General features: G+C 37.2%; 1 pseudogene across 1 annotated transcript; it reads left to right on the top strand.

Annotated features, from left to right (window-relative positions):
- Positions 1-10,838: 10,838 nt before the first annotated feature.
- On the top strand, positions 10,839-15,228 carry LOC149150849 (alcohol dehydrogenase class-3-like; annotated as a pseudogene). The gene is made up of 7 exons (XR_016263251.1): positions 10,839-11,156; positions 13,991-14,368; positions 14,470-14,552; positions 14,669-14,744; positions 14,888-14,949; positions 15,034-15,129; positions 15,172-15,228. The product of XR_016263251.1 is annotated as an alcohol dehydrogenase class-3-like (transcript).
- Positions 15,229-20,901: the final 5,673 nt, after the last annotated feature.

The following is a 20,901-nucleotide window of genomic DNA, read 5'->3' as shown; positions in this document are numbered from 1 at the left end:
TTAAAATTATACTATTAAAGGTAATAATATTATTAATAACTAGTATTTTAATAAAATAATACTATAAACAATATAGTTATAATGTGTTGGATGCAGTTGGGGACACTCTTTGACCATCTTGCTCTACCTAGGTTCTGCCAATATCCCCGCCCATGACTAGATCCCGGACTGCTACGGTGGCTGGAGCACAACAAATCCAGCCCATGACTAGATCCTAGACTGTTGCATGGCTGGAGTGCAACAAATCTGCGGATCAATTTTCCAAAGAGGCAGCGCACCATCCCAGAGGAGAATGGTTGATACAAGAGGAAAGACATGGGCAGGCCTATCAGTACTATCACAAGCCATATATAGAATAAAATCAGCAAAGGGCCGATAGGCCCTAATTTATCATGGTATTTTAAGACATCAACAAACAGAGACTCACATAACTAAATATTTTTTGAAATTTTGTAAACATATTTGTATATGCATATTGATCTATGATGGTATACCCTCCTTAGGTTTTATGTACAGACTTACTACTTTTGATGACTTCTGTCGGTCACTCGTATAGAATATGTAATTTTTCATTATCGTATAGAATATGTAATTTTTCATTATAATAGAAAATTACAATTTTCCCTAGGGAAAAAATATAGTTATAATGTGTTAACTTTATTATTATTTAATAAAATAACTATTTTTATTAAACTTTTATAATCTTTTATAACACTATTATTATATATTATTATATATAATATTCTAATAACTATTATTATTATTAGGTTTAAACCTATCCTTAATCGCACTTGTTAATATATTATTATTATTATTGGCAATCCTAACAACTAACTATAGAATATTAAATAATTCATAACTAAATTTAGGATATTAAATAATTTATAACTAATTTTAAAATATTATAAACAATATAGTTAAGGTGGATTAACAAATATTATTTTACGAATAATTAGTAATACTACTAAATAGGTTTTGTAAGCTCCTCCTGATACTTGGTTATTTCACAGCACGGGGGCATCACTGACAAACCAATATTATATCACGTGCGTTCATATTGGGGCATTAAAAATGGAAAATTCACAAAATAATATATTGGGGTTATAATGAGGGCCTAAAGGGTTTTAATATACCATACAACAATATATATATCCTAAGGTATTTTTTATACAATTTTTTGGCCAAGCGGAGGGAAAAATATCGGGCTACACGCACAGGCGGAGGGAAAAATATCGGGCTACATCGCAGGGGTGGAGGGAAAGAGTTGGAAATGATTCATTTTGGAGTAGAGGTGGAGTCGAACCACTCTACAACCACTCTGTAACCCTAGGAAAAATATCGGGCTACAGGCACTCGGCTCACACTCGGCTACACACAGGGGTGGAGGGAAAGAGTTGGAAATGATTCATTTTGGAGTCGAGGTGGAGTCGAACCACTCTGCAATCACTCTGCAACCCTAGGAAAAATATCGGGCTACACGCACTCGGGAAAGAGTTTGAACCAGACAGGACCACTCCTCAAATCCTTGCCCTGCCTCTTGCTTGTTCGAACCCGTGTCCAACTACCCTACTTCTCTATAACGAACACATCAACTGCGTCATAGTAGTGGGCTTCTCCAACTGCAGTGAGCACATGAGCGAGACCTCTATAAATTAATGTGTTCTGTCCACGTTCTGTCTAGCTACGGTAACCCTACCTTATTTTCACCCACCTAAAATTAATGTGTTCTGTCCACGTTCTATCCAGCTACGGTAACCCTACCTTATTTTCACCCACCTAAAATTAATGTGTTCTGTCCACATTCTGTCCAGCTACGGTAACCTTCAGGATCAAGGATTTAAAAAATGACGGGTTCTACGAACACCCAACACAAACAGAAGAAGAGGTGAGGAGTCAGCTTGTGGAGTGAAACAAGCAGTATTAGCAGTTGATTCAGAGGAGGTGCAGAGGAGTTGGCTTGTGGAGTGCAACAGGCGGTATTAGCAGTTGATTCAGAGGAGTCAGTGAATCTCTATAATATACAGGTACATCCTTAAATAATTCTCTTGGCTCCTTCACAAACATGCTGACAATTTCGACTTCTTTTAAGAAAAATTGATAACTTGAGACTTCAGAATTTTAGCTTCTTCAATTTGGATTTTGACTTTGCAAAACATTCTCAAAACTTTCTTCATGTAGCTTGAACTTCAAAAATTTGGTAACCTTTGACAATGGTCTCAAAATAGGATTGATGCCCAACATAGACCTTCAACTAATGCATAGGACTGGATTTTTTGGAGATTATCCTTCTAGGGCTTATGCACAGAACCATACACAAATTTCGAACTATAGACAAAGGGTTTTACTCCTTTATAGGATTGATATAGTTGCCAATAGGAGGGCCTTAAGTGCCTTGCAAAACTAGAACAATCCATTCTTAATAATTTCACTGATCAGTAATGTACATACCAAAGTCTGTGTAGATGTTCATAAATTTGGTGATTTGGAAGATTCAGACCTAGGGGGCACCTTTTTGTTTTTTGCTCCAATGTGAAGAGGTGTGGCTTCTATTATGCTACTAGATAATTCCTTTGACTCTTCACAAATATGGTCCTTACGCCTTTTCTCTAATAAAGAAGGTTTGCAGTCTTGATTGTAGAGATAAGAGGACTCTGTTGATTTCTGCTTTTCATTGTTCAAGACTTGGGGAAATTGGTGTACAAAATAGAAATACTTGTGTTCCTCTAGAGCAACAAATTCATCATTGAGGATTTCATAACTTGTGTAATGTTGATACTCATTATCAGAAATGCCAATGTTTGGTGCAAAATCCTTATTGCTGTCATATTTGGAGCAAAGTCTCTCATCCTCGGAGGGATATTCTATCCTCAATTCTTGTGACAAGTCTAGGGAGGTTATTCCAACACTTTTATAACATGACACAGTCTCAAAACCCTCATGACGGATGCTTGTGAAGGGCTTAGAAGTGGCTCAGAATCAAACTTCCCCTCTTCTTCGTGATCACCAGACATCGATGGTCCATGCAAGTAGTGTATAGGACTTGCCTCTACCCAACCCAAAATATATGGTTTGATGATTGATCCATACTGATGAGAAGATCATTATGAGTGTCTAGGATTATGTTTTCATTATTATGATTATCATGTACATAAGCCATAAGAGAAGGGAGTGTTCTTGTTTTTATTTGTGAGCATAAATCCCACGCCAAATTCAACTCAAAACTGCTACTACTTTCTTCTTTTGTATCTGAAACACTGTTTCCTATTTGGCAGCCAAAAAAAACATCACCAACCTGATGCCAATCCTCACTAGAAAGAGTGACACATGTATCATTTGAAGGTGGTGTATTAATGCCATCACATTTTTCATGTTGGTACTCATTTATGTGTTAAGCAATCACTTTAGATGCTAAAATGACCCTCCTTCCTATCATTGCTGCTGCAAGGTTGTTCTCTGACAAATATCTAGTGTTTTCATATTCAAATTTTGAGCATAATCCCTCTTCCATAAATGCTCCACTTTCATCCCCAACAATGTTATCATTTCCTTCAAAAAGACCAAGGAGGCCTTCCTCTTGTAGGGTTGTCAACAACTCCGATATGTACCATCAAATTTCTGAACCTTGGGTGGCAATGCTTGAGGAAGATTTCAACTAGAGATTTGAGAGAATGTATGTTGTTTGGGCTACAAGAATGCTTCAGCTAGCCACCATGCCCTTGTCCTAAAGAAAGCATAAATAACCTTATCATGGAATCTTCATGTCTTTCCATTAATTCTCATATATGCTTCATAAATTCTAGGACATGTGGGGCAGTAGAAAAAGAGTTCCCCTCAAACTGTGGAAGCTCCTTGCTATAGCTAGGAGGACAATTTTTATGTGTGAAAAGCTATTATGCTATGATACACGGAAATAAAATATGCCCAGAAACTTAAGATGTGTATAAACTCATCACATGAAACTCCTATTCTATAATCTCTCATACTTCCATGCAAATTTCATTACAAAGGTGAAATATTTATAGTGTAACCTACAACTACCTTGAGCTATGTATAAGATATTCCCTTAATAAATTGTGGATGGAAACTTCAACCATAATTGCACCTAGAGAAGTGAGGTGATCTTAAATCCCAGTTGGAAATCCCATAGAGAAGGAAACCACCTGTATCACTTTGAAATGGGATCTTCTAAATCGTCAATATAAAGTTGAAAGAGTATGGGACCTGGGCAACAATGGACATATTTGCCGTGGGTTTTGCTCACAGAAACCAGCAAAGGGAGAATGTAAAGATAAGCAAGAGAAAATCACAGTTTCCAGAGAATTTACACAGCATAGGTCCAAGGAGATAACATTGTCCCAATAGTTGAAACAACAACACTCAACATCCAAGAGAAATATGCTCACCTAGAGAGAGAGAGAGTAGTAGCCATTTTGTTGAACACTAACATTATGAACCCTAGGCTGGAGGAACATCACAATGGGTTTCTTTTGATTTTCCTGTAGAAGTTTGTTCGAGCTTCAGTTCTAGTCACAATCATCATTTTCAGCAGCAGTTGCATCATCCTGCTCTACCATCGTCTAGGTCTAGGATTTTGCCCCTAATTAGGTCTATTTTTCCACAGAGGAATATACTGGGCTCTCTTTATGATTCACCTTCATCCTCCTCTATCTCAAGGGAAGCTATTGCATCTAATCAATCTCCTGTTGGTGACTATGTTGGGAGCTCTATGGGATCTCTTTGCATGAGCCATTGTCATTAGCACTGTCTAGGGAAGGTATTGTAGCAAACTTCACTGCCCAATAGAAAGACATTAGCTTTTGATTCTTCCACCTATTTTATTTTCTTAATTCTTTGAAAAATCTTTGGTTGGAATTTACTCTTCATATCACTTTTCCTCTCATTGCCTAAAATCTCAACAATTTTATCCCAAGGAAGCCTCCCTTGAGCAGGGGAGAGGCAGCTTAAAGTGTAAAGGAGAGAGGGTTAGGTGATAGTGGTCTCCCTCTTAGTTACATGAAAGATTTTCTTGATCTTTAGGACTTTATGACAAAAAATGAGGGTTTATGTGATAAAAAGATCTAATGAAAGTGTTTCAACAATGCAATTTTGGCGTGATCTATTTTATTTTTAGATAATTGTATCAATGTAAACAATTCTGCCTCGTTGAGCAATTTTATCATATGTATGGTGATTGGTTTAGCACCCATTCATTATTCATTGATTTCAAACCCTAAGTATATGATTTCAAATGAGGGCTCTTTTCAACCCTTGACAGCTCTCTCCAGGCCTTTACTTCTAAGATAAGTCTCTATCCTTGCTAGAATTCTGGTACCTGTAATGACTGCTAGAAATAATTTGCTGGAATTTTAATAAATCCTCTCTCATGGCTCTTTAAATATTTCTCTGATATTTTAGATTTATAGGTAGTCTGATCAATTATAGGTATTTAATCCTTGCTTTCGTTGCGCCACTCTAATTCCTTCAATAGGTCAGAGTTAACCTCTAATTCCTCGTGCTCTGCTTCTAACTGTAGGGTGAAATTCGTAGCACAATTATTATATTTAGTTCAAGATTTAGACTTGAATTATGTTTAAAATATTATTGTGAAATCGACTTTAAATACTCTGATATGTCATATACTTATACTTATTCCTAGAGTATATTTAACTATTGGATACTATCTACTTACATGTTTCAACTTTGTTTTTTCAATCTCACACACCTTAAAAGAAAAAAGGTTTGAAACCTGATATTTAAACATTATGGAAAATTTACATTATTCATCTACAAGGAATATGAAAAGTGATAAATGAACTTGAATAGTCTTTGCAAATCCCAAAGGCCTCTTAAAAAAATAGAACTCAAAAACTAAAAGTCACATAATATTGTATTATATTTGAATCTCTATATCTGGTTAAGACTTATCCTTCCATTTATGCCTGCCCGACACTTTTCTCATCCAGCGTAATCTCAAGGACTCTGTAAAAATTAAACATTTTGTAGAGTCCAAGAATAGAGCAGCCACTGAATTTCTTTAATATAAAATTTCAGGCACATTTATCTCATACACCTTCACTTTTGAACTTTGAAAATGGTGGAGGCTCTCTCATAGGTTTTTGAGTTTCTAGACTATTTGATTGAAGAGATGTTGACATGTGTACTAGCAGAATATATTTGGAAACTGGGCACCCTCCACGAGGAATAGAACAAAATTCCATGGTTGATCACAGGTAATGTGGACAACAATCAGGATTGTTGGGCATACTCCACCCACTCAGGAAAATGGCAGAGCACCCCTCTATCCCTTCCCTTCATGAAATTTTATCAAGAAGATGCAAAGAAAATTCCTGCTTCCTTTAGTTACTTGGCATCAACCACAAGCTTGTTCTTATTTCAAAGAAATGTCAGCCACTCCAAATATGGTTTTAAATTTTGGAGAAGGCATTTATCTTAGCAAGTGCAAATTCTAAAATATTTGAGAACTTTCAATTACACCATCAAATTTTCAAAAATTCTCTTTTTCAAATTTGGATTTTGAAATATTTTAGAAATCCAAAGTATATCATCAAATTTTCAAAAATTCTTTTTTCTTGATACAAATTTTGAAATATGTTGAAAATGTTCAGTACACCATAGGAGTTAAACTTCCTCCAAATAGTTCTCTGAACATCATGGCTGGCTAAGACTTTGTTTCCATAGGAGTTGCAGTAATGCTACAATAATTTTCCTACAGGAGCTGTCCAAAGTGGAATTTGGCCCTAGTTGTCAATTTTAACAGGTATTTACATGGTTGAAACAATTTCAAGATGCACAGATGTTTGGCCTATCTAACTTAATAATGGGCATTTTTAGAAAAGCATTTGAAATTCTCGTTACAAATCATGTTAAGATTATGAATTAAAAATAGTTGTACAATGTTTTTTCCGAGTTCTAGTGCAACAATAAATCAGCTCACAAATTTGTTTTAGTAATATGTTTTATTTCTGGTTTCAGTTCCATTTGAGGAATCCACCGATAGTACATTTTGAATCAAAGTGTTTCATCCAAATAGTAATATTTCTTCATGTTTTTTGGAGCTTTGAATTGAAATTTCATACTTTGCTTCCTTGCTCTTTTTTTTTTTTATAATAACCAATATGCTTGTGGAATTTTACTTACTTTTTCATTTATTTATGTGCAAAAATAGATGGAGTTGTTTTATAAAATTGCTACCTGTGAAGAAAATTCTATCATTGGCGTGGACAACTGTCGAGAAGTTGTACATTTGCTGAAATTCGTGATGAAATTTTGGATGATGAAATCGTTGGATACCCTTTTGCTTTTATCTAGGATGGAACAGGTTTAAATCCAAAGCAAGAGAAAAAATGGAAATTTTGTACAACACTTGTAGGCATCAAGAGGAAACTAGGCACATATGATGTGGAAGAAAAATGTTCAAATGTAGTGAAAACAATACCAATCTTTGAAAACATTGAAGTGAATGTGGAGGGACCTATGCATAAACAAACAAGAGTTGAAAATATGTCTTTGTCAATGGAGCAAGCCATATTTGTTGATCCTAGTGTATTGGCATCTTGGGAAAACAAAGTTAAAAGTTTAATGGAAGAGTTTGTCAATGAGAAAATTTCTCTCAAAGTATATTCCAGAAAAGGGAGAATCTAAAATAAAGATCCATTGTGAAATTTGTGGCATTGATTATGGAACAGGTGATGTATCGTTGGCAGCACGAACAACACACAACTCCAAAAACCATCATATGAAAACAAGGGCCCATCAACAATGCCTATCAATGCCAAGTGGTAGTGAAATTCCTTCATGTAACGAAATACAACATACAGTGATGGTTCGAGATCAATTTCATATTGATCAAGAAATCAAACTTCTAGATGATTTCAACGAGACACAAGAGCATAATTTGTTCAAGGTGGTGGAAGCAACACTTGCAGACTATAAGGACATGAAAAAAGTGAGAGTGGAATGTACACGATGCAATAAATGGTTTTGTTTAGTGCCAACAAGTGGTAATATTGTCAGTTCTCTAAATGAACACATGAAATCAAAGAAGCACACTGCTACTACTACAAATGAGGGTTCACATGAGGAGATTGGGTTGAGGAGTGGCATAGTTGGGAGACCCAAAAAGCCTACCAATGATAAGTCCCAACAAAGTTTGACTAGGTTCTTGGTCCCATTATCACCATCAGTATTACATAGGGGTTCTACAAGTGCAGATCCTTCTACTTCAGGTATGTTAATTAACAACTTAGACTAAACTTGAATATGAATTTGTATATTATTTTATTTATCTTACTTCAAATTTATTTGTTTGTTGTCATCTTATTACAACTCAATTATCTCCCTTGTTACTACAATGTTGGGGGTATGGGCATCCTTATATTGATATAAATGGGGAGAGATTGGAAACAAAGGTCCTAATGGATGATCAAAGGGGTGGAAAATTATGGGCCATAGAGAAGCATACCAAGATCATGTTATGTTATGAGGGTATTGAATGTCGTATTGATGGTACATATAGGCATATTCATTGCCAGAGGGCTTCTGAAACAGGGATCCCATTTGATTCATTAATATGCAAATTTTCTAAGTTGGTTCCAGAATGTGATGACTTCTGGATGCAATTATATCGTGAATCAATGTGCACCAATAAGAGAAGTGAACGAGATACAGGAAAAGGTAGAAGACTCGACTATTTGACTCACAATGAATTGAATAATGCTACAAGGGTTGCAAATGCTAAACATATATCAACAATGCGATCTCTTTGGTGGGAGAGGACAAAGGTTGCTACACTCTCTATTAGAATGAGATCCCTAAAGGAAAAGTTGTTTGAATCAACATAAAGGAAGGATGTCTTTAGGTTTTACAAGGATGTGTGTGAGGCACATAAGCAAGGAAAATTACAAGGTAAAGATGCATTTTGGGAATTTGTCAAGGATATTTTTCATAACTTGATGCATGAAAAAGCAGGGAGAAGGTATAGTACATCCAAAAAATCCCTTTATGAGATGATCAAGTTATGGGGAGGCCCTAGATTACATAGCTTTATTAGCTTGAATCTAGATGGTCCTTCAATATCTACAACTTTAAGGCAAGTTAGAAATTCATTAGCATATATCCCAGGGGAGCACAAGCATATTTTTGAGGCGGTCGGAAAATTTTATGCTTCTTATAAAGCCAAGCATGGTATAGATGGCCCAATTCCTATGTTGCTCGCTAAAGATGAAACAGTTGTGAAAAAATATGTTAGGTGGGTAGCAAAAAGTGATACAATGGTGGGGTTTTGTGGTACGAAAGAAGAACATCAATGCCAATCACATTTCTTGGTGAGAGTTGGTGACGGAGCTGTAGGCTATGAGATTATAACATATTCTTTTAAGAATAATGTTATTGGCCATTACGCACGTGTTATTATTGCAAACCCTTTACATGAAAGGCTTCCTCGTTTGGTTGTGGTTGTTCATCCAACATGCAATAGATTCAATGCAAATTTTGTTTATCAACAATGGGAAAAGGTAGAATCTATGTGGAAGAAACACGTGGAAAATAATTTGGGACCTATTGTTGGTCATTCCTCGGATGGGGATAGCAGAAGAAGACAACTTATGTTGAAGGATTATTCTTCAACATCAGGTCTTCGATATCAAATTCCTTGGGAAGGGTGGAGGCTAACCGGGTTGTACAATGGTTGCAATGTAACAGGATTGCATGACCAAGATTACATCCACAACGACAAAAATCTAGTGAATCCTTTGTTTAGTGGTCGACGAGAATTGGTTTTAGGAAATGATTACATAATTTTTGGTCATGTCAGAATGGTTTATCACACTTTTAAAGTGGATGATCACAAGCTTAAGGGTGAAGATATAGAGAGGATGGATCGACAAAATTGGGGATCTGCACAATGCATTGCTTCAAGGCATGTTCAGAGGTGTTTGAAAGAGTTGAGAAGTACACCAAGTGGAAAGTTAGAGAGGACACTAGCTACAAAGACTTATTTAATGATTGTTGTTGACTACATTGACATCTTTATGTCTCATAGTTTGAGCCTTTGGGAAAGGGTGTGAAATGCTTCACGAGTTCATCATTTCTTCACATTATGGTTATGTTGGGTACAGAAACAATCTCATACTAATGTCAACATAAATTTCATCAGTAGAGAAGCATATCAAGATGTGAAAATTTCTTGCCATTTTGCAGTTTTGTTGATGAGATTGTTTCGAGATCATTACTCTAACTTTCCATGTGTTTTGCACTTAACTGGGTCAGATGTATGTGAGAACTTCTTTGGTAAAGTTGGTGGCATGGTTGAAGTGGAGAGGGCCTATGATTTCACTAACTTGCTTCATGCTGTTGGAACCCTTAATAGAGTTGCTGAAGAAGAATCAAATCCCCAAGGGCTTCATTTTAATAAATCTCATAATTGGAATAGATTGCACCAAGAAACAACAAAAAAAATTGATATATTGTTGCAATATGATTCAATATCCATAGACACTAAAATTGTAGAAGCCCTTAAGATTGGATTGAAGGATGCACAAGACATTTTATCAACTCTTGGAATGCAACTAGAAAATTACACTCAATCTTCTTGGTGGGTTAAACCATGGACAGAGGAACAAAATTATCCAACATTCCAAATTGTGGATGAAGTAGTTGATGCTTCTCCACCGAGTTGTTCCAACTCTATATTCCAATCTTCATCATCATTGGTACAAAATGAAAGTGAATTGCAAATAATGGAAAGTGAGTGGCGACACGAGTTGGATGAAATTTTAAATTCCATTGATGAAAATGGAAGCAAAACGATAAAGCCAGTCATGGATCTTGATGGTAAGGATATATTTAAAGCATGTTTGGTTAGTCAGTTGAATGGAAATCTAACATTATCGAAATATAGGTTGACAAAAGTGAGAAATGGAGTCTACTTTAGGCGAGATGGGAAGGCTCCACAAAAGGGTGTTTCAATTGGCTTTGGAATTGGATCAGACTGTCGGGTGTTGTTTGAAAGCAACTCAATTCCTACCACTGAACGTACTGCAAGAAAAGGTGTTCCTCGAAGTACAAAACAAGGTGTTTCTTGTCGAACATGGTACATTGGAAGGGTTCAAAGAATAATGAAGAAATATGGTAAGAGGGTGTTTGATTACCATAATGACATTGACCTTTTGGATAGATTAGAAGGCATCGAGCTTCAATTATGTTGGTATAGTAGAATAAAGGGGCAATGCATGTATAAGTATGATTTGACAAATCATGCATTTGTACAACTCGAATCTGTTATAGCAATCGCAAACTTATCATACAATGCTAGGAATGATACATACAAATTAGAAGAATGTGATTACAATTTTTTTTTCAGATTTTGTGAAAAATTTGAACAAGGTAGATTTTCAAAACATTCTACTTTCTCTTTCCTTATCATTTATAAATAATTATTGGTTGTACTTTTGTTGATTTGTTCATATGAATCTGATGTTAATTTTGTACTTTTTGGTTTTAGGTCTAGTGAATAGTTCAAATGGTGAATGTTCGAGATGTGGTTTGGGATAACTCAACCTTTTTTGTTACCTGCTTTTTGGTGTAAGTTTCTTTCACTATTCATTCATTCTTTTGTAGTCGTGTTTCATTCAAATGTTAATTTGGTCCCTCCGAAGTTGGTCCATTTAATCATGAAAAAAAAGAAGAGATGGTTCCTTTTTCATGAATATGTTTTGTGGATAAGTATGTGGTTCTTCTCACTAATATTAACATTTTCCTTGAATTTTTAGATTTATGGTTCGCTTGCTAGAAAGGATATCAAGGATCTGATGGCACGAGCTTCAGTCATGATGGTTTTTGCTCACTCAAGTCAACAAATTTACACCATAGCAACGTCTAGCACATGAAGTGCATTTTATTTTGAATGTTTATGTGGTAGTTGGCTTTCCTATTTTTTAAATTGGACATATAAATCAGAGTCTGTAGTTCAAATGTGCCATCAGAGTCTTTTTGGAAGTATTTATGTTTTGGCCATCCACATGGGGTCTACAATAGTTAAATTACATTTGGTTATTATTGTCAATTGAGTCCTCAATCATATTTTGGGCATTTCCTTTCAGTGCTTTCACTAAATGACATTAACATTAATTACTATCTGTAAAGGCTTTTGGACATGTGATGGTAGTTTGTTTTTAAATTATTTGCAACTTTATTGAGATATGTGCTTCTGGTAGATTGTTTGGGTGATGGCACTTTGCTTTCTTATTTTTTCCTACATTGATATACATGTGTTTGATGGGCCTTGCAATGTGTGTGTATGATCCAAGGGCTATTTTAAGGTGAATGGTATCTGATTTTTTGCAACTTTTGGATTGACAAGAATTTGATAGGGTGAATGGTATGCAAATTTTAATTGATTTTATTTTTCCAAAGAAAGAATGCATACGTTTCTATTTCATGGTTTGGAAAAGGAAAATACATAACAAAGTTCTTATAGCATGACATATCACCTCTAAAAAGGAAAATAAGGCCACTTGGTGGCAACTTTTCACCAACTTTCATACAGAATATACGTATGATCTCCCGGGAACATAACTAGAAGAAAAAAATATGTGTTGTTGAGTGAGGTAGGTTGTCAATGTGATGCAGGGTTACCCCTACTTTATCCACAGTTTGCATGGATTATGCACATATCCTATCTGTCCCAGGAATTTTAACTCTGTCGAGTCAATCCTTCTCTAAGGAATGGTTTAAGGCCCCTCTTATTACTCCTCTACGGAATGATTAATTAGACTAACCACAGTCTAACTTAACCCATCCTTTCCTTCCTATCGGGACTCTACACTCCTCTTTAGTTAAATCTTAGTTAACCTTCGGTTAAACCTTAAGCTTCACATATATAACCAATCCCCTCTTTATACCTTGGTTATATCGCTTACCAATAAACCATCAATCGACGTGTTATTTCTATTATAACACCCGTATAATAGAAATACACATAAACTTACGTAAACTCACCTTTTCCGCTTTTCCATAGCCTTGGCACATTTCTCGAGGTTCCACCTTATCGCGGTCACAATCTCCACTGTCGATCTGATTCTATATTCGATGGTCATTATCTTTCCCGATCACCAAAGCTGCTTGACGGTCCTCCACCGTTGATTTGCACTCAGTGAATCCGACTGTCCACAGCAATATTGGGTGGACAACTTGCCCGACACTTAACCAGCTTTATGGATCCGATGGGAATTATAAACTCCCAATCTATTAAAGTTTGGGTCCGATTTCTTAATTAAAGTCTGATTACTTTAACACCCGATATTCGTTGGATCATGAGATATCTCGATCCTGACGTCTCTGAGTATTCAACATAAACACGTTTTAATTTCTAGATCTGACGGTCATTATCTTTCCCGGTCACCAAAGCTGCTTGATGGTCCTCCACCGTTGATCTGCACTCAGTGGATCCGACGGTCCATAACAATACTGGGTGGACAACTTGCCCGACACTTAAGCAGCTTTACAGACCTGATGGGAATTATAAACTCCCAATCTATTAAAGTTTGGGTCCAATTTCTTAATTAAAGTATGATTACTTTAACACCCGATATCCATTGGATGATGAGATCTCTCGATCCTGCGCTCTGTGGGTATTCAACATACACACGTTTTAATTTCCCTTCAAACCCTGCAGTTGACTTCAATCTCAGCGTTGAATCTGAGATCGACAGTCAGGATTAAATACGGGACTTCAACCTCGATTATCAACAGTCGTAGTTCCTCCCTCCACATTCGATCTCTGTTGTTCATCCCTTTGGATCTCTGCCGTTCATTCTCAATAAATCTCATTCGTTGATCACTCCAACCTAACAGCTCCTGTGCATTCACTCTTCATCTGTCTCTTCACTTTGAATGATCTTGTTATGCTTGTTATTGGTACTCATTGCTGGCCATAACTGTTTTACTTCAAATGGCTTATGTATGTCTGCAGGATGAAAACATGCAAACTTTTCCTCGCATACTTGGACATGAGGGTGCTGGATAATAGTAGAGAGCATGGGAGAAGGCGTGACAGATATTAAGGTTGGAGACCATGTAATTCCCTTGTTCACAGGAGAGTGTGGAGATTGTGTGTTCTATAAATCTAAGAAGACTAATCTGTGTGATAAATTCAAAATCGATCTCACAAGAAAAGTGATGAGAAATGATGGAAAGACGCATTTCTCAATCAAGGGATTTCCCATTTACCATTTCATGTCCACTTCTACATTTAGTGAATACATAGTTGTTGACTATGCTTGCGTTGCCAAAATCAATCCAGAGGCTCCATTGGACAAAGCATGCTTGTTTGGTTGTGGAATAGCCACTGGTATATTTACTGTGACTTTTTTTATGCATCTAAGCCTCAATATTGGAGCTACAATATTCAACTTACAATTAGAATGAGCAATATCTCTTTTGATTGTTCAGGTGTTGGAGTTGTTTTCAACACAACTAACATCCAAAGTGGATCAACTGTGGCCATTTTTGGCCTCGGTACCGTTGGCCTTGCTGTTAGTAATATTGTCTTGACACTAATTCAGTTTTATGTGATATTCTCTACAAACAATTTCAGATTTCATGATATTCTATAAAGTGTACTCATTATGTTTTCATGGGCACTCTGTAGGTCGCAGCAGGTGCAAGAATGAGAGGTGCCTCCAAGATAATTGGTATTGACACAAATTCAAGCAAGTTCATCAAAGGTAAAATGGATTCTCCTATGAAGATCAGACAACCATACATTTTCTGAGTCCTAATTATGTAGAACCAACTAATCTAAATATCATCATAACTGAGACCAGGGAATTAAGTAGAAACTCACCAATTAACTTCATTTCCAATGCAGTGAAAGCCTTGGGCGTGACTGAATGCATTAATCCAAAAGACCATGAAAAGCCCATTCAAGAGGTAAGTTAAATGCTTTTTTTCTTAATAAAATGTTCACAGATTTATCTCTGGTTCACGATAAGGAGAAAGTTATATTTATGTCAGGTAATAGCAGAGAAGACACAAGGAGGTGTGGATTATAGCTTCGAATGCATTGGAAATACATGTGTTTTGTATCAATCTTTCTTGGCTACTCAGGAGGTAAAACAACTAGTATTTTTCCCTTTTTTAATAGTGATGTAGATTGATGGAGAATCATTATCAGCTGCAACTATTACATTAGGAACAATTATTCCATAAATATCATTAACATACAGTTAAAATAAATATCAGTAATGGACAGTTACAAAAAATTGAAACTTTAATTTTATATAATTAGAAAACAAATTGTTAACCAAACCATTTGAACTAAAATCTCTTAGAATCTGTCTCAATTCTATATAATTGAAAAATAAATGGTTTCCCAAACCACTCTCACTAATTTGAAAACCCTTCTCTTTACCAAGTCATCTCATTCAAAGTTTCATCATCCTTCTCTTTATTGACATCCTGGATTAACTGCTCAAAAACCCCTGAGATTATATCTGTGTTTTCCTGTTCTAGAGTCACAACTTTCAACACCTTGAATTTTAGGCTAGGCATCCTAGCTTTAAGATATTTAAGAACCCGTCTCAATCCCTCATCTCCCACATCTGCATCATAATTTTTCTATGTCAGTATCTGAGTCTTCAGTAGCTTTAGGTGATACTGAAAAGGAAGCATCTGTAGATTGTCCATTCCGCTGCAAGTAGATGTGAAGTAGACCACCTGCTCCTTGTATTTCTGATCACTGTCTTTTGTTACGAAAATTTCAAACAAAGGAACGCCTAGAGCTCCTGTAGCTAGATGCCTTTCATTGTAACCCTTCGCAACAAATATCTCATGTTGAGAATCAATATGGATGGTTCTTCCATATGGATAATTTGCACCCTCTGCCAAACCAGCCCACCATCCAATGTCATGTTTAATCATTCCTTGTAAACCTAGAGTACAATGATCATGTGATGGCACCAATATAGGATCTGAAGTGCATGAATAGTTCCCTGAAATGGAATTAGCCCAATTTGAAGAAGTGGAATATTTCTCAATAATGTGTAATGCCTGGATTTAGCCTCCTATTTCCTCTGAATACGGATGAAATATTCCTTTCACCATATAATTTCTTCGCAACACCTCGAATCTGGTTCAGAAGCCCAGAATTGTGGAAACAACAGAGCCCACCCAACGCAAGAGTTTGATTGGGTTGTAGTTAACAGGATAAACTAAACCATGAGAGGTAGAAAGAAGCGGTGGTTTCTTTGATGATCTATGTTATGATTTGGAGTGTGGCTGAGAACTAGTAGACTTGGGAGATAATTGGAGATTTGCAAACCATCATAATAATAATCCTGTATAAAATCTTGAGAGCAACTACAACCTTAAACACCAATTTTTTTTTCCCATATAAATAATTTTTAACAAAAATCTATATGTGATAACAGGTTTGAGGTAAGGTTTCAAGGCCACGGGTGCAACATTGCATGAAGGACTGTTTGAAGGCTGAGAGGCCTATTGTAGGGCCTTCTCTTCAAGTTTCAGGTGCACAGAGCCTAGCGCAGGTGGGGAAAAGGGTGTTAACCCTTGAACAAAGTTTGGAGCTCTTGTTGTAGCAAAACCGTGGGCTGTAGGGTGCCTTGTGTAGGTTTCCAAAGACTAAAACAATGAGTGGGAAGGCTATAGGGGTCTATTTTACAGCTACAATGAAATTAAATTAGAGTTGTCAGAATCTATTAGCTCATAATTATGTTTTCAACTTCTGCTTGAATTAGAGGCAACTAAGTTGGACTAAATCTTGCATTTTATAGGAAACTAAGTTAGAATAGAGTTGATCAAAACCTTTTTAGCGTGGAATTTTGTTTCAAACTTCTGTTTGTATTAGATACAACAAAGTTTGATCAAATGCTGCATATTTCTGTTGTCTCAGAGTAAGTTCAGAGGTTCGAAAGAAAATTGTGTGCCTTCTCTTCAACTGATTCTGCCATAGCTATTTATTGCAACTTATTGTGACATATTGGTAAAATGATCATTATTCTGATAAATAATTTGTGTTTTTAGAATCGATAGCTACTATGAAATTATCTTTGGACATGTCAGTAGTTTAACAATTTCATGTAGCAAAATCAGGGACAACTGGTTTAGCTTTGAAGATTCTATAATATATGTCATGGAAGGTGATGTGAGTCCTACTGGTCCTGCCCAACTTGAGCTTCCAAGGTAATAAGTAGATTCTTGCACTTGTGCTTTTAGAAGTCCTCAAACCTCGTTGGCCTTTTATAACCTCTGGTCTGCAAGTTTTCCATAGAAGCTTTGGGATATTTGTAATCATGGTTGTATATAGAAAAAATGGTTGTTCTCTATTCTAATCTTGACACTGAGAAGACAATATTGAAGTGCTATACAATAATATTAACTGAAGTTTTTATATAAACAATTGGCTTAATCCCTTGGGAAAGAATAGTGAAAGGATCATTTTCAATTTTTGGCAAAGATTTTCTCCTATCATTTCCTCCTTGGAAATTTAAGCCCGTCTTGTGAGCACCTCTATTCATGTAATCGTTATATAAAATCTTGGAAGTTTGATCCCATGCTTCTCAACTGGTTTTCGAATTTGAAAGTCCCATATCATGCTTTTCAACTGATTTTGGAATTATAGATGTTTTCTCTAGCAGAATTGTCTACATGGATGTTCTCTAGCAGGTCTTTTTTGTAAATTTGATCTTGCATAGGTTGCTTCGTTATAGGGTGATAAGGATCTTGGTTCTTGGTGTTCAAGACACTACTTTAATATTGTTTAGCTTAAATTTTCAAGTGATTGTCTGATTATAGAAATTCGTGGGTCATTCCCATTTCAAGGAAGTGATATTAGTTCTTAGTATTGCTTGTAGGGTTGTTTTTATTTCCTATATGATGTTAGTTCCAATGTAATCGCTCATTATTTAAAATAGACCTTAAGGAGAAATCCATTATATCTAGCTTGAGTGGGCCTAATGGTTAAGAGCATGTGTTTCCTCCTAAGAGGTCACAGGTTCAAAACTAGAGGGGGTAGAGTATGTATGCCTTCATTGACTTAGCGGTCAAATCACTGTGTGGAGGTGGGTCCCTTGTTGCAAAAGTAAGGGGGTCTCATGACCTTAAAATTGGATAATCAAAATATCCTCTAGAAATTTTAGAATTGTATTTCAAAGGTATGAGAGTGCAAGGAAGCCTTGTCTTTAGTGAGGTGCATGATAAGGTAATGCTTGCCTTCAACATGTAGAAAATCTTGTAAGCGTTTGGAGGTTTAATTTGGAATACATCATTGTTTTGAGCTAGCCAAATGGAGCGGATCACCTCTACAACCAAAATATTGTCTTATGTTCTAGTTGTAGTCCATTCATTTAATGCCTATGTGTTATCTCCAATCCATTGTTGCATTTTACATAGTCTATGAGTGATAGCCCATATGTCATTGGTGAGATGACAGTGAATCAAAAGGTGATTTCATGCTTTCATGTTATTCCCTTAAGAGCGCATGTGTCTGGACTTGTCCATCCTCTTCTTCTAAGCATGTCTAGGTTGGGATTGCACCCTTGATTGGAGAAATGGGGCCCCAACTTTGGTTGTAGATAGTTTTCTTGCATCTAGAGGGTCTAGACTTGTGCTTGAACACCTTATTTGGTCCAAACCAATTCATGAATATTCATCAATTGGTTTTTCATCATCATGTTATTTTATATCCATGCACATAATCAATCTTCTTAAAACATAGTTGATCTTTGTGTGTCTTAGACCATTAAATGCCACAAATCATAGTTAGATGTGCTTGAGTGTGGGTTAAGTAATTGCATTGTGGGAGAACTAATATGCATTTACAATGTATATCAAAATAAGAAAGGTGAAAAGGTCGTGGAGGCGGCGTAAAGGTCGTGGAGGCGGCGTAGTGGTAAAGTCGGCCTCGTCATGACGGACAGGTCTTGTGTTCAATCCCGAGCAAGGTCGTAGCTCGTCGTGCGAGTAGTTAGTCTGAACCGGGCCAAGCCCACTACCTTTTCCCCGGATGCGGGTGACAGTTTGACATGCAGCAACGAGCCACATGACAGCCATGGGCTGCCACGTGATAGCCCTTCGTCCTTAAATGCTCATAGCCGCCGGTTCCCATCAACCTATGCGGACTCTGTGCTAACTTAATGGCGTTGGGGGAGAGTGCTGTTAGCATGCGGGAGGTTTTAATGGCGGGTCTTTTCATTGGTAATGAGGGGCGGTTTAAGAAGGGAGGATGCCTGGAGACGGGAGATTATCATGGTTATAGGCTCAGGCAGAGGGATAATCCTTAATGCGCGGAGCAGAGGTTGGAATGTTGGGCAGCGAACCAGAATTTGGACGAGATCCTCGCACTGGTACACTGCCTTTATAAGATTATCTTTGTCAAGAGGCTGCTTCATCGTCGGAAGTCGTCTGGCGGGGAAGGGCAAAAACGTTTGCTGGTGGTCATGGTGCGGGAGAGAATGCCTTGTCGCAGAGGAACTTGGCGTGGAGAATCCTCTCGCCCTCCAGCTGCTGACACGCACCATCACTGTTGCTGTTGCTATTGTCACCGGCGGATGGGAGCCAATCCTATCCAGCCCTGTCAATCTATGGAAGTCGGAGGCTCGAGCAGTGGGGAGCAAAAGCTACCTGCTTTTGGCTCTGTTATTTTTTCTTTGGGCAGGTCTGAGGACAATCCAGGCCTTAACGCCCACATCTCGGTGTTGTTCACTCGAACTGAGGAGGAGCATGCTGAAGACTCCTCTCTGGTCATGGCGGAGGACAATGCTATGCTTGACAACGGCAAACTCCCCATGGAGGTGCCGTCTTCTGAGGAGGAAGGGTCGACAACCAGTTAAGGGAAACTGCCTCAGGCGGAGTCAGAGAAAGAGGAAAGCAATTCGGACCGCTCTATGGTCTCAGCCCCGCCTCAAGTTATGGAGAAGGCGGATTCGGTGCATAACCTGGCAGCAATGGATGTGGAGTCGGAGGAATAACTTCGGAGGGTGGTTCTGTGTTTTGGTCTTCTGCACTCTTGTCGAGCTTCGGGGTAAGCATAATTGCGTTTTTTTCTGTGTCACACAGAGGACAGTGTTTATGTTATGTCTGGATCAGTTTGCGGTTTATACTATGGCAGTGGGGACATATACTACTATGGGGCGCAACTCCTGTGGGATTGCATGGTTTTTTTCTGTAAGTTCCAGTTTTTTTGTCTTAACGTTTCATAGTTGGATTGGGCCGGAGGTCAGTTTTGGTTCGCCCCTGCGTGGGTTGTTTTGTGAAAGTCTTAGTATTCTGTTGCAACATCTTAAGGCCCAACAGGGCAGTTGTAAATGTTTGAAAATGCACCCAAGTGCCGCAGTTAGCCTTGGGCTGCCAGACACCTTGCTTGTATAGTTTTTATGTACATATTAATACAATAGTAGTTAAGTTTGCCGAGAAAAAAAAAATAAGAAAGGTGAAACTAATATGCATTTTCAATCTATATCAAAAGAAGAAAGGTGCATTGTAGAATGCATGTGGGGTCATAAGAGAGGCATCATGTCACTATACAAAGGATATAAAAATAAAAGGGTATAAAAAATGTGAACAAAAAAATGGATACATACAATATTTAGTGAAAATAGGGGTTTTTTAAATTGGGAAGGTGTATTGGATTTATATTGGTAGGGGGTTAAATAATGTGATTTTTAGAGGTATTTTCCAATATGTAGTCAAATTAAGGGTATTGTTTAGTATGCCATGAACGCACGTGCTATGTCAGAGGTTCAATGAGTGAAGCCCCCGTGTTTCACAGTAAGCCTTATGGTAAAAAAGAATGCATCGTCAGAGATGTTCTTGTATCCAATAATCTTAGAAGCTAAACCCTTCCCATGAATCACTTTGGTTTTA

Source organism: Pinus tabuliformis, chromosome 9 (assembly GCF_031772625.1).
Source record: "Pinus tabuliformis cultivar Carrire ecotype Pingquan chromosome 9, CPIR1, whole genome shotgun sequence".
NCBI classification, from domain to species: Eukaryota; Viridiplantae; Streptophyta; class Pinopsida; order Pinales; family Pinaceae; genus Pinus; species Pinus tabuliformis.
Note: the sequence above shows the minus strand (reverse complement) of the source record. Positions and strands in the feature narration are given on the sequence as shown.